Genomic DNA, 13978 nt, shown 5'->3' with positions numbered 1-13978 from the left:
GTGCTTGGTGCTTGCTGTTGAGCAAACCTGGCCCCCTGGTCCGTCAGTGTTCCACCAATAGAGGTTTTGCTGGGCTCCTCAGGTGGTCTGGCTCTCATAGGATAAGGGCACAGCTCCAAGGACAAAGGTTTGAACTTTGGCATTTTCTGCTTCTTGGGCGGACTGGCTCTACTACCTTTGGCAATGGCGTGCAGGGCCTGAAGAGGAGCTTCGGTGGTTGATGTTGAGCAGAGCTGGCCTCCTGGTGCATGTCTGTCCCAGTGGGAGAGGCATCGCTGGGCTCCTTGGGCAGGCTGGCTCTCTTACCTACGGGCAGCGGCGTTGAGAGCCTGGGCAGGAGCTTTGCTTCTTGAAGTTGCGCAGAGCTGGCCCCCTGGTGTATCTGTGTCCCAGAAACAGAGGGGTCGCTGGGCTCTTTGGGCAGGCTGGCACTCACATGTACAGCGCACGGCGTCGGGAGCCTGGGTTTGAGCTTTGGCATTTGCAGTTTTGAAGAGCTGGCCCCCTGGTCCGTCTGTGTCCCAGTAGTAGCGGTGTCGTCGCTGGGCTCCTGAGGCAGGCTGCCCTCCGAGCTCGGCAGGGACAGCATGGGCACGATGGGTGTTTCTAGCGCGCCTGGGGCTTTCTGAGATTCGGGGCGCTTCACTCGCTCCGTCTCTGGCAGGGCTTCCAGGCTGGCTAGCTTCCTGACTTCAGGAGGGGCTTTTGCTGCTTTTTGGCCCTTGCTCTCCTGACATTTTCCACATCTTTCAGCCTTTGCCCGGCCCTGGTCTTGCACCGGTTGCTGTTTTGGGCTCTTGTTTCCATTTCCTCCTGGGCTCTGTTTTGGGCGCAGTTCCTGTCTGCAGCTGGTTGTGCAAAAGCTCCTTTATGGCAGGAGGCAGCTTGGGCATCAGCGGCAGCCTGCCGAAAGGACAGAGCCAAAAGAATTCCTCCACCTGCACGACAGGAAGGGTGGCAGTTCAGGCCGTTTCTCTGGAATCGGCAAGGAGAGATGTCAGAAGCACATTTCCATGACTCTGCTGTACCCGGGACACGCCGGGTGCTGAGGCCTCCTCCTGCGCTGTCCCAGGGGCCGCTGTGCTCCCCTCCCAGCCTCCATCTGCAGGGGCCTCGGCCCTCCTTGGCACCAGCCTCAGCCGGCTCAATCTTAGGCCGTGACGTGGTTTGGGGGCCAAGTTCTGGCAGAGAGGAGCTGGGTACAGCCAATTTGGGGTGTTTTGGATCCCCGACCTCCTGCAGCACCCAGGGACAGGCACCTTGGGCACCTCACATACCAGGGCTCCATTTTGGAGGCCCGGAGACAAGAGGCTGTGCTGAGCTGGCATGAAGCTGTGGCACAAGAGGAGCCAGCAGCCGCTTTGTATCTCTCACCTTGGCTGGAAGACAACACAGCCCGTTCCTTCTCCTGCCTGTCATCCCTGCGGGCCTTGAGACGCTCCCCGGGTGATAGCTGGGGCGCTTTGTCCATTATATAGCTGGCAAAAGAAGAGATCGGCGTGACCCAGGGCACCACCACTCCCCACGCTCACCCGCTCACGGACACATTTGGCAAGGAGCAAACGCTACCGAGCCCGAGCAGCGGCCACAGCCACAAACATACTCACTCGGGGAAGATGATGACGCGGCCAGAGAAGGTCAGGGAGGCCACAGCTGACACCCGGGACACCACCATGTCCATCAGCTGGGGAACCTGCAGGGGAGGAGCAAGGAGATGGCAAATGTCCTCTGCCTGGCCTCCGCTCGGTCCTGGAGGAGCCCAGGGCAGCGGGAGCCGGCAGGACCGCAGCTCTTGGCCACCCCAAGAGGCTGGCCAAGAGCTCCAAGCCAAGAGGTCTTGCTGGGCCAAGGGCAAGCATTGCTGCTGCCCCTGTGTGAGGCTGCCCAGGCCGTGGGGAAAACAAAACCCTCACCTTGAAAAGAGCCTTCTGAAGGCTCTCCTGTTCTGACAGGCTCTCCAAGAAGTCACGATAGAACTTGATTTCTACCCTCGTGCCTTCGATGAGGAGCACCCCAATGTCCTTCAGGACGAGAGCGATGTTCTCCCCATTCCCCAGGCTGCGAGAGATGAGGGACGTGGTGCCTTGGATGCAGCTCTCCACCTTCTTCCAGGACACGGAGGCAGCTGCAGCCACCTCAGGGAATTGGAGGGGCTCCAGCTCCTTATGGCCTGGAAAACGACACGAGAGGGATGGAGTCGGTCACCAGCGGCCCTTCCCCGCGTGTTCCCCAGTGCTGCTCATGGCAGTCGTCACCCAGAAAGGCTTCGGTTTGGGACCTGCTCCGTGCAGGCGACGCTTTGCTTCTGAGAAGCACCTGAGATCCATGCAGCAAGGGATTCCTGCACCCTCTTACCTGGCAGGTACTCCTTGTCGGCTGTGAGGCTGTGGGCAACGATGAGGTTCCTGGCCAGGCGGAACGTGGGCCACTGCACCGTAAGGGACTTGTTCCCAACCTCGACCCGTTTAGAAACAACGGCAAAGCAGCCAAGAGTGGGAATTCGGACGCCCTGCAAGTGGCAGAGAACGGAAGGGCCGAAGGTTAAGGATCAGCCGGAGGTGGTCTCATCCAGGAACGGTGCTTCGGGCCCTGCTGTGCACTTCCCGCTGTTGGGAGCCAGGCTGAGGGGACCCAGGGGCTTCCAGCAACTGGGGTCAGCCCTGAGATACCACACCAACCTACCAGAAGCAACACCGCACTTGTGCGATACCTATGGGTCTCTTGGTGGGGCCTTTTGGGGTGGGGAACAAGGGCGACGTAGGTGCCAACCCACCTGGCGCAGCTGGAGGTGCTCCCGGATGTAGGCTGACACAGCATCCCAGACACACAATCTCTCTGGAAGGCAAGGAAAATCAGGTCACGTGCTGCTTCTGGTGGCTGCCAGCCTTCCAGCACCCCCACCCCCGTGTTTTGGTGGCAGAGGAAAAGAGCCGTCACATCTCCGTCCCCAAACGGAGACCCCCCGAGTTGACCACAGAGCCAGGTCCTCCCCACAGAAAGCCCCAGACGGGGCTCAGCCGCGCTCCTGTAGTGCTGGGGGTGCTCGCACCTTGGTCACTGACGCTTCATATCGCAGAGACGTGCTCCATAGCACTGTTCTCCCAGCAGTCTAACGTGGTCCACCTGGTGCGAGCAGCTTGCTCCTTGCTGGCATCAGCCACCTGGGAGCTCCTCCTGCCCGAACGTCTCGGTACCGCTGGCGCAGGACCCATCGCGCAGCCTCTTGTCGATGGCCGTGTCGCGGTGACATCGTGGTGACGCGGGCAGTGCTGGCTGCTGCCCGCGGTGACGGCGGCACCAACAGGCTGCTGCCTGCCCAGGCACCTCTGTGCTGGGGGGAGGACGTCAAAGAGTCGGAGGAATCGGAGGAGTCACGCAATCGAGTCCTAAAATTGGAGAAATTGGAATCATAGGAACAGAATCGCGGAATGGCAGAAATGGCAGAATAGGAGAAATCCCAGAATCCTAGAATTAGAGACATCAGAGCAGCCTCAGAAGTGGAATCGTAGGTGGAGGGAGATTGGTGGGACCTGAGGGGGGGAGGGCGTGGAGCCATGGGGGACACTGGGACATATGGGACTGGGGGGACATCTGGACACGGAGGGGACGTGGGACACGTGGGGACATGGGGGGGACTTGGGGCTGGGGTGGGACATGGGATTTGGGGATGCCTAGATGTGGTAGGGACAGCGGGGGCTCGAGGGGATATGGAGGGGACGTATGGGAGTGGGGGGACATTGGGACATACGGGACTGGGGGAACGTGGGGTGTTTTGGTGGAGGGAGGTCTGCAGGAGGTGTTTGGGGAGGCTTGCGGGGGGGCTTGAGAGGATTGGGGGCTCCTGGTGGATTGTGGGGGGGAGCTGAGGGGGCCCTGGCAGGTTTCTGGAGGGAGTTTGGGGGTGCAGGGGGGTGTTATGGGTGTCTGGGGGGGTGGAGACTCTGGTGAAGGGTTGGGGGGGATGGGGTGGCCGGGGGGTGTTTGGCGGGGCTCTGGAGGATTTTCTTGTGGGGGTGTTGTGGATGGGGACTTGAGGTGTTGGGGGGAACCCTGAGGGTGTTTGGGCGGAGCCGGGGGGGCTGAGTCAGTTGTTTTCCAAGCCACAGGAATGCCGACTTGGCTCAAGTTAGCTCAAGTTCCAGCAGAACTGAAGGGCGACAGACAGCGCGATGTTTCTAATAACGAGATGCTTCAACAGAAGAGAGGGTCGACAGATCACAAGATGTCGTCTATTTTGTCCTCATTATTATAACCACAAGATTTACTCTATCCTAAAGTGAGTTTATACAATGGCATTCCCCCCTTTTCTGGACAATCTAGTAAATTCTTTTACTTAATACGAAAATTTGTCTTCCCGCTCTTTATGATATGTTCCCCATAGCTTGCCATGCACGTTTGTGGAGGAAGCTAACATGGACATGCGTTGTAACAACTTCCAATTCCGAACAAGCAATGCAAAAGACAGTATTAAACTTATACCAACTAATAGGAATAAAACAATACTTGGGTGTCTCGAGGTGTTCAAAATCCCAGTTGCAGTTGGCGACCATCCAGAGTGTATCCCATCAGTTGTGATTTGGGTCTTGTTTTACTCTCTGCAAAACTCTGCTTACTTCCTTTGTCTCATGATGGCCGGTGATTAGAGTCTTCTCTCCATTTTCCTGAATGCCTTTTAAAATTGTAGTAACTTACGATCCATTGTGGTGTTAGACTTGATCAGCTGGTGGGATACCCCTGGTGCCAAATAGAGAAAGTCACAGCCAACGGTTCTGACAGTTACAAAGAGAAAAGTTAGCGTGAGGTTTGCTACGGAGAGTTCTGTTCTCCTTATCTACTTCTACAAAATCACAAGCAGTTCTTAAACACGCACAGCCTTGACCAATATACACGAGCACATTCTGGCACTGGAGCCACAGCCCCAGCGCTGGCGAACTTGATACGGAGCCATCTTGCGCCCTCTGCCCCCCAGGGGAAATCTTAGGTTGACTTTTTAAATGTTTTGCAGCCTGGAAGTTGTCCCCAGAAGGTAGACACGCGCACACCCCCCAAAACCAGATGCCCATCTCCTCCGTGGTGCTGAGGCAGCAGCACGTGGAGAGCAAGAGACTGGGCTCCGGTCCTTCAGCCATGGTTCAGGTAAGCCAGCTCTAAACACCCCTTTCCTATTTCCTAGAGGAAAGAGCCTATTTCGTCCTTTCTTCTCTCCCATCGCTTGGTGTCTGAGCGAATTGCTCCCACTCTGCTCTCCCATCAAAAGTTGAAATTCTCGAGCAATAGAATCCCCCTCAAACCCAAGTAAGTCTGAAGTGCCGCAATTGCTGTACAGAATTTTACTTGACAAGCAGAAGCACTTGGAAAAATCATTTTAACTTGCAGGTTCCGTTGTGAAAGCGTCCAGCAGGATGGAAATGGTGCTGTCTTTTTCTCCCCAGCTGCCGTCGCATCCTCTCCTTTCCCCTCCAGGGATGTGCAGGTTTTCTCCACGTTGCTCTGGGGGCAGCTTCCCAGCTCTTGTCCCAGCAAGGGGAGGTTCCTGGCCATGGAGGCCGTGGAGAAGGTCCCTCAGCTGGAAACATCGTTGTGTTTTCCTCCACTGTCTCGCCGTCCGCTGTCAGATGGATTTCTGTGAAGGGAGTGAGACTCTGAGCAAAAACTGCTACAGGTTTCTGGGGCTCTTTGCCCACACGCAGACCCCGTGGATGGCTTCAGGTCCCGCCGTTTCCCTCCCTGGGTTTGAGCTTTGGCAGCTGATGCACAGAGCTGGCCCCCTGGTGTGTCGGTGTCCCAGTAGTAGAGGCATCGCCTGGCTCCTTGGGTGGTTTGGCTCTAATACCTATAGGCAACAGCGTGTATAGGGCCTGGGTAGGAGCTTTTGTGGTTGAAGATGTACACAGCTGGCCCCTTGGGCGGTCTGTGTCCCAGAAGTAGAGGGGTCGCTGGGCTCCTTTGGCAGGCTGGCGCTCATACCTATAGGCAACGGTGTGAAGAGCCTGTGTACGAGCTTTGGTGGTTGAAGATGAGCAGACGTGGCCCCTTTGTGTCGCAGAAGTCAAGGGGTCGCTGGGTGCCTTGGGCAGGCTGGCTCTAATACCTACAGGGCACGGCACTGGGAGCCTGGGTTTGAGCTTTGGCATTTCGCCATTGGAAGAGCTGGCCCCCTGGTGTGTCACTGTCCCAGAAGCAGAGGGGTCCTTGGAATTGGATGCTTCCTCCAGAAGAGATCGGCGTGAGCCAGGGCACCACCACTGCCCCCGATCTCACGGAGACACTTTGACGTTGCCATAGAGTCACTGTCCTTAAGGACCGTCCTGGGAAGTGGGCGACAAAGAAGCCCAGGCCTCGATGGGAAGCAGGCGTTGCTTCCCATCCACCTCCCTGGCTGGGCACTCATGGGTGCAAGGGCAAATGCTACCGAGCCCGAGTAGCGGCCACAGCCGCAAAGATGCTCACTCGGGGAAGATGGTGACACAGTCAGAGAAGGTCAGGGAGGCCACGGCTGACACCGGGGACACCACCATGTCCATCAGCTGGGGGACCTGCAGGGGATGAGCATGAAGATGGCAAATGTCCTCTGCCTGGCCTCCACTAGGTCCTGGAGGAGCCCAGGGCAGCGGGAGCCGGCAGGACCGCAGCTCTTGGCCACCCCAAGAGGCTGGCCAGGAGCTCCAACCCAAGAGGTTGGAATCTGAACCCTCTGACGATGTTCTTGCAGCTCCGGGCAATCAAAGCTCGGGTCACCGTGGATGGGGTGATGGCGTCGGTAGCCTGGGTTTGAGCTTTGGCATTTCGCGTTTGCAAGAGCTGGCCCCCTGGTCTGTCAGGGTCCCAGTAGCAGAGGCGTCGCTGGGCTCCTTTGTTGCCTTCATTGGCAGTGGCGACCTGGTTCAGGAACGGCACGGCGACCAACCGCAGGCCGCTCGGGCCATCAGCTCACGGACGCCAATGTGGTCGATGGCAAATGGCGTTTATTGCTGAGTTGCACAGTGTTATATAGCTTGGGTTCACAACGACACTTGCGTCTGCTTCCATCATAAACTACACGCTATTGCCTATGAAGGGAGGGGCTCTAGCTTTCCGTACAGCGCGATATCTTTGGGCTGCCAGACCCTAACTACCTACATTTCCCCCCTCCCTATGTGTAACTAAATTAGCTTAAATATAACAATCAAAAAAACTCTGCTCCTGTCTTAGTTCTATGCTTTACAACAATCTTAGGACGTAGATATCGTAGCTTGAATAAAAAGCATAAGGCACAATAAACAGGAGAAAACTAGGGGGTAACTGGTCATAATGGGGTGTAACTTGGGATAACTGGGGATAACACTGAGTAAATACACTCTGAGCAGTTGCTGGTGTTCTGCCAACATGATGTTAACTTTCTCTAGCTGGCTTTTAACAGAGGACACAAGCGTGTTTAGTATACAAGGTCCAAAGATCAGTGTTAGGATCATTGCGATCGGCCCTACTAAGGCAGATATCAGGGGGGTTAACCACGGTGAATGGTTAAACCATGATTCAAACCATCCTTGTTGGGCTTGTCTTGTCACTGGGGTATACGGATTACGGGGTCGTCCGATGATCCTGTCCTGTGAACAGAAACTCCCAGTTTTCCTTAGTTTTATTCTGAAGGTGTGGTTTGATGGGCTTAAGCGGACGCCATTTGATTCTGCCATCTTTTCTGACTGCAGCATGCCCTCGCCCTGTCAGACCTGATTTCCACCCTTGTTCTTGTTATATATGGAGTGGTAATTCGTGTCAGAAAAATGGTTGATGTTAATAAAGAAGGGGGAGATTTGGGAATGTTTAGAGGAAACAAGGGTGATTGAGGCGACGCCCTGCCGTTTGGGGTTGCTTGTTTTCTCCACTGTTAAGGCATGGAAGTTGCTGGGGGGGTTGCTGGTTAGAACTGTTAACATTTATTGTTGAATGTTATATGATACTAATATTATTAGTGTGATTTCAAGGGTTAACGGAACGTGGGAAAAGCAATCCCGTTTTGTTGCTTTCGGGAACCTTGTGGTGGGCAGAGCATGTGCAGAAGAAGAGGAGACAGTCGAAGCCGCTCCTGCAGTCTGGAACAAAAGGTTGCTAATGGTGATGGGGAAACCGTGAGCCTTTCACCCACAAGGACCACCACAAAGAGAATTCTAACATGAAGCGGGGATAGGATATCCGTATGTATAGGCATACTGGGGTTTCTTGTAAAGATGTAACAGCAATGTCCTCTATAGATTTGGGAAGTTGGATGGGTGCGTGTGCGTGTTGGTAGAGCATAGACTCCCCGTGCACCCAGCGCTGTTTACTTGCCTTTTATAAATATTCTTTTATGCTACTAAATTCAGAGTTGAGACTTCATTTATAACAAATTGGTGACCCCGATGTGATCTTGGACTTTGGATCTGCGACCGGTAAAGGGAGGCGCCCCATCTAGTGGCCCTTGCCGATAGCGGCGCTAGAGTTCAACAAGATTTTGAACATAAGAGGCAAGTAAAAAAAAAAAATAAATAAATAATAAAAAAAGAGCTCTCCATCAGTGACCCGTAATCTTGCGCGCGAAGACCCGAACAAAGAGGATTTGTGAGTATACCGTTCGGTTGGGTGGGATTCGGCTGTGTGACTGTGTAAGGGTGTGACTGAGATGGAACGTAGTTCTGAAGTGAGTGCGGAGGTCTTCTAAGCACGGTTCTGATCTCCCGCGAGGGACTCGGCCGGTGAAGGACCGAAGCGATCGGTCCAGGAATTCGTGGGTGGGTTAACCGCTTGCAAGACACCTCTACGCAAACACAGCTAGGGATTCAGAACCTCTTTAAGGTTTCCAGGGATTTGGAACTTATTTGAAGCTTCCAGGGATTCGGAACCTCTTAGAGGATTCCAGGGATTTGGAACCTCTGAGAGGGTTCCAGGGATTCAGAACTTACGTGAAGGTTCCAGGATGGGTCTGGGGGAAAGTAGATTCTCTGACCTGGGAGACTCAGAGAGCCCATTAGGGACAATGTTAATATATTGGGATGTTTGGGAATGGAGGAAAGGAAAAAATAAAGAGAAAATGGCTCAATTTTGTGTGATAAAATGGCCAAAGGAACCTTTAAGGCCGCATGTTTTTTGGCCAGTTTTTGGATCCTTTGAGGATTGGGTATGTCAGGCATTAAACGGCTATGTTAACTCCAAGGAGCCTTTTAACCAAGAAGAAAGCGATGATGCGGCTCTATGGGTAGGAGCCTCAAACGCATTTCCCCCAAAACAAATATTCGCTTTAAATACAAGAACCGACAGGGGAAAGGAAGAATGGGAACCTCTGGATAATATACCCCCTCCCTGTTCATGGCAACCAGAACTGCCACGTTTTGAAAGTCGATTGCCCGTGGCCCCTGTTCTCTATCCCTCTCCTCCTGCACAAAGGACTAGAAGTAAGATACGGGCCACAGAAAGGGAGGAAAGTGAAACGGGAGGCTGGACTGATGATGTAGGAGGCCTTTGCCCTTTGAGGGAGGTAGCCCTTGGGGGGAACCAGGGGGGAATAGGGTTTGTAGTGGTTCCTTTGAAGACGTCGGATGTAAGAAATTTTAAGAAGGAAATGGGAAACCTTTCAGATGAGCCTTTAGGAGTTGCCGAAAGATTGGACCAGTTCCTAGGTCCAAACACGTAGACCTGGGAAGAAATGCAGTCCATATTAGGAATCCTCTTCACTAGAGAAGAAAGAGGAATGATCAGGCAAGCAGGAATGAGACTGTGGGAAAGACAAAACCAGGGAGGTCCTCCAGGGGATGTGAAATGGCCAAATACCAACCCTAAGTGGGATCATCAGGCTGCTCAGGGGAGGCAAAATATGAGGGAGCTTAGGACCATAATGCTACAAGGGATAAAGGAATCGGTTCCAAGGGGACAAAATATAAATAAAGCTTTTAATGAGTGTCAGTGCAGAGACGAATCTCCAACTGAAGGGTTAGACAGGCTGAGAAAAAGCCTTCAGATGTACTCGGGGATAGATCCTGATTCCCTTGCAGGAGGGGCACTGTTGAGAACCCAGTTTGTAGCAAAATCCTGGGAAGACATCCGAAAGAAATTGGAGAAACTTGATGATTGGCATGAAAAAGGATTAGAAGAATTCTTGAGGGAAGCACAAAAGGTCTATGTGAGGAGAGATGGGGAAAAACAGAAGGGAAAAGCAAATGTTTTTACGGCAGCAATAAGGGAATGTCAAAAACCAAGTGGACAGGAAAGCAGGAAAGGATCAGGAAAAAACCAGGGTGAAAGAGAACCCATGGCTAAATGGAAAGGACAGCAAGATAGAATCCCGATCTGTTACTATTGTGGCAAAAAGGGGCACCTTCAGAGGAACAGTAGGGGGAAAAAAAAAGAAACAGGATGAAGAAATGTTTAAGGAAGACTAGGGGTGTCAGGGGCTGTATCTTTTGGGACCCGAACATCGAATGAGCCCTTGATAAAATTATTAATAGGTCCCCAGAGGGAAGAGGTGTATTTTTTGGTAGATGCTGGAGCGGAGAAATCAACAATTAGAAAATTACCAAAAGGGGTTAAGGAAGGAAAGAGGAATACCATGGTAGTAGGAGCAAAAGGTGAGCCCTTCAAGGTTCCTCTATTGGAAAATATAGAAATAGTTTCTTCTCTGATTCTATGTCTCAGTGACCTATTGCTGATGCCTGAGGCTGAGCACAATCTATTAGGAAGGGACTTACTATTAAGATTAGGGTTGGAAATCAAGAGCCGGGGGGAGAACTAAAAATTCAGCTATATACCCTAACCCAAGAAGATGAGGGAGAAATAGACCCACAAGTATGGTATCAAGAGGGAGATTCAGGAAAATTAGATATGGAACCCTTGGTAGTAGAAGTAGTGGATCCACAACAGCCAATAAGGATTAGGCAATATCCTATCCCATTGGAGGGGAAAAGACTCAAAGCAGTTATAGACAGGTTGCTCCAAAAGGGGATGCTGGAACCGTGTATGTCCCCACAGAATACCCCCATTTTGCCAGTAAAAAAGGCTGATGGATCATATAGGTTGGTTCAGGATCTTAGGGCTGTGAATCAGCGAAGCATAACCAAATTTCCAGTGGTGGCTAACCCATACACTTTAGTAAACCACCTAACACCTCAGCATAAATGGTATAGTGTAATAGATTTGAAGGATGCTTTCTGGGCCTTCCCATTAAGTGAAGGGTCGCGGAATTACTTTGCCTTTGAATGGGAAGACCCCGAAACAGGAAGGCGACAACAGCTTAGATGGACTGTACTTCCTCAGGGATTTACAAATTTATTTGGCCAAACCTTAGAAAAATTGTTTCAACTTTTTGAGGTAAAGGGGGAAGTGAAATTGTTGCAATATGTGGATGACCTATTAATAGCTGGGGAGACTGAAAAAGAGACACGGAGGACCACTAAAAGGAAATAGGGTACTTAGGACATTGGCTTAGCCAAGGAAAGAAAAAATTGGATCCTGACAGGGCATCTGGGATTTTAGCCCTGTCATCACCCAAAACAAAGAAGGAAGTGAGGCAATTGCTGGGCCTCTTGGGATATTGTAGGCCCTGGATTGAAGGGTTTAGTGAAAAGGCAAAGTTTTTATATGAAAAATTGACTGGAGAAAAAAATGAAGTGGAATGAGGCAGATGAGGAAAAGTTGAGGTTGATCAAGAAAACGTTAATAGAAACTCCAGTGCTGAGCCTCCCAGATTTAGAAAGACCCTTTTATTTATTTGTAAATGTTTCTAACCAAACTGCATATGGAGTACTACCTCAAGAATGGGCAGGAATCAAGAAACGTGTGGGATATTGTTCCAAACTATGAGACCCTGTGAGGAGGGGGTGGCCAGTGTGCTTCCAGGCAATTGTGGCTACTGCCTTACTGACTGAGGAAGCTAGAAAAGGCACTTTTCGGGCACCTCTGAAGATATAGACTCCACATAATGTTAGGGGAGTACTCCAGCAAAAGGCTGAGAAATGGTTAACTGATAGTAGGATGCTGAAGTATGAGGCCATCCTGATCCACTCCCCTGATTTAGAACTAAAAGTAACTGCTGCACAGAGTCCTGCCCAATTTCTATATGGGGAACCCCTAACAGAACTACAACATAACTGCATGGAAGCGATTGAATTGCCAACCCAAATCCGACCCGATCTCGAGGAGGCAGAATTAGAAACAGGGGGAAAATTATTTATTGATGGATCATCCAAAGTAGTAGATGGAAAAAGAAGATCAGGGTATGCCATCATAAATGGAGATATGGTCCTAATAGAATCGGGACCACTCAGCGCTGCCTGGTCCGCTCAAGCACGTGAACTTTATGCATTATTACGAGCCCTAGAAGTATTGAAAGGAAAAAGCGGCACTATTTATACAGACTCTAAATATGCTTGTGGAATAGTCCACCCATTTGGGAAAATTTGGGAAGAAAGGGGACTCATAGGCACGCAGGGAAAAGGGCTGATTCACCAACCTTTAGTTACTCAAATATTGCAGGCGTTGAGAGGACCTAGGGAGATTGCTGTGGTACATGTCAGAGGACATCAAAAGGGAACTGGCTTCCACATAAGAGGGAATAATAACCTAGCGGATAGAGAAGCTAGGGAAGCAGCTCTTAGGAAGCATGATGTAGTCCTAACCCTACAAGAAAGGGATAGCGGAAAAGGGACACAAGAGAAAAAGTATGCGTGGAGCCATGGGGGACACTGGGACGTATGGGACTGGGGTGACATTTGGACACGGAGGGGATGTGGGTTGGGGGGACGTGGGACACGTGGGGACATGGGTGGCACATGGGAGGGATGTGGGGCTGGGGTGGGACATGGGATTTGGGGATGCCTAGACGTGGTAGGGACAGCGGGGGCTCGAGGGGATATGGGGGACATGGAGGGGACGTATGGGAGTGAGGCGACATGGGGGGACATTGGGACATATGGGACTGGGGGAACGTGGGGTGTTTTGGTGGAGGGAGGTCTGCAGGAGGTCTTTGGGTGGTTTGGGGAGGCTTGCGGGGGGGCTTGAGAGGTTTGGGGGCTCCTGGTGGATTGTGGGGGGGAGCTGAGGGGGCCCTGGCAGGTTTCTGGAGGGAGTTTGGGGGTGCTGGGGGGTGTTATGGGTGTCTGGGGAGGGGGGAGGCTCTGGTGAAGGGTTGGGGGGGACGGGGTGGCCGGGGGATGTTGGTCAGGGGCCCTTGCAGTGGTAGAGGGGCTCTGGAGGATTTTCTCATGGGGGGGTTGCGGATGAGTCTTGAGGTGTTTAGGGGGGGCCCTGGTTTGTGTTGGGGGGGAGGCTGGTGGGCTTTGCGGGGGACCCTGAGGGTGTTTGGGCGGAGCCGGGGGGGCTGAGTCAGTTGTTTTCCAAGCTGCCAGAATGCCGACTTGGCTCAAGTTAGCTCCAGGAATGCCGAGTTGGCTCAAGTTAGCTCAAGTTTCAGCAGAACTGAAGGGTGACAGACAGCGCGATGTTTTAATTAACAAGATGCTTCAACAGAACAGAAGGTCGACAGATCACAAGATGTCGTCTATTTTTGGCGCCCATCCAAAGAGTGTATCCCATCAGTTGTGATTTGGGTCTTGTTTTACTCTCTGCAAAACTCTGCTTACTTCCTTTGTCTCATGATGGCCGGTGATTAGAGTCTTCTCTCCATTTTCCTGAATGCCTTTTAAAATTGTAGTAACTTACGATCCATTGTGGTGTTAGACTTGATCAGCTGGTGGGATACCCCTGGTGCCAAATAGAGAAAGTCACAGCCAACGGTTCTGACAGTTACAAAGAGAAAAGTTAGCGTGAGGTTTGCTACGGAGAGTTCTGTTCTCCTTATCTACTTCTACAAAATCACAAGCAGTTCTTAAACACGCACAGCCTTGACCAATATACACAAGCACAGTCTTTTGACTAGGATTTGGATGAATTTCAAAGTGGCAAACACCTTGCTCCGTGTCAAGGCATACCTCCTGAGCATCAATTGTATTGCTTTCACCAATAACTCCTTGTT

The sequence above is a fragment of the Aythya ferina genome (assembly GCF_964211825.1).
Source record: "Aythya ferina genome assembly, chromosome: 34".
In the NCBI taxonomy this organism is placed as follows: Eukaryota; Metazoa; Chordata; class Aves; order Anseriformes; family Anatidae; genus Aythya; species Aythya ferina.
The sequence above is the reverse complement of the archived record's forward strand: the minus strand, read 5'-3'. Positions refer to the sequence as shown.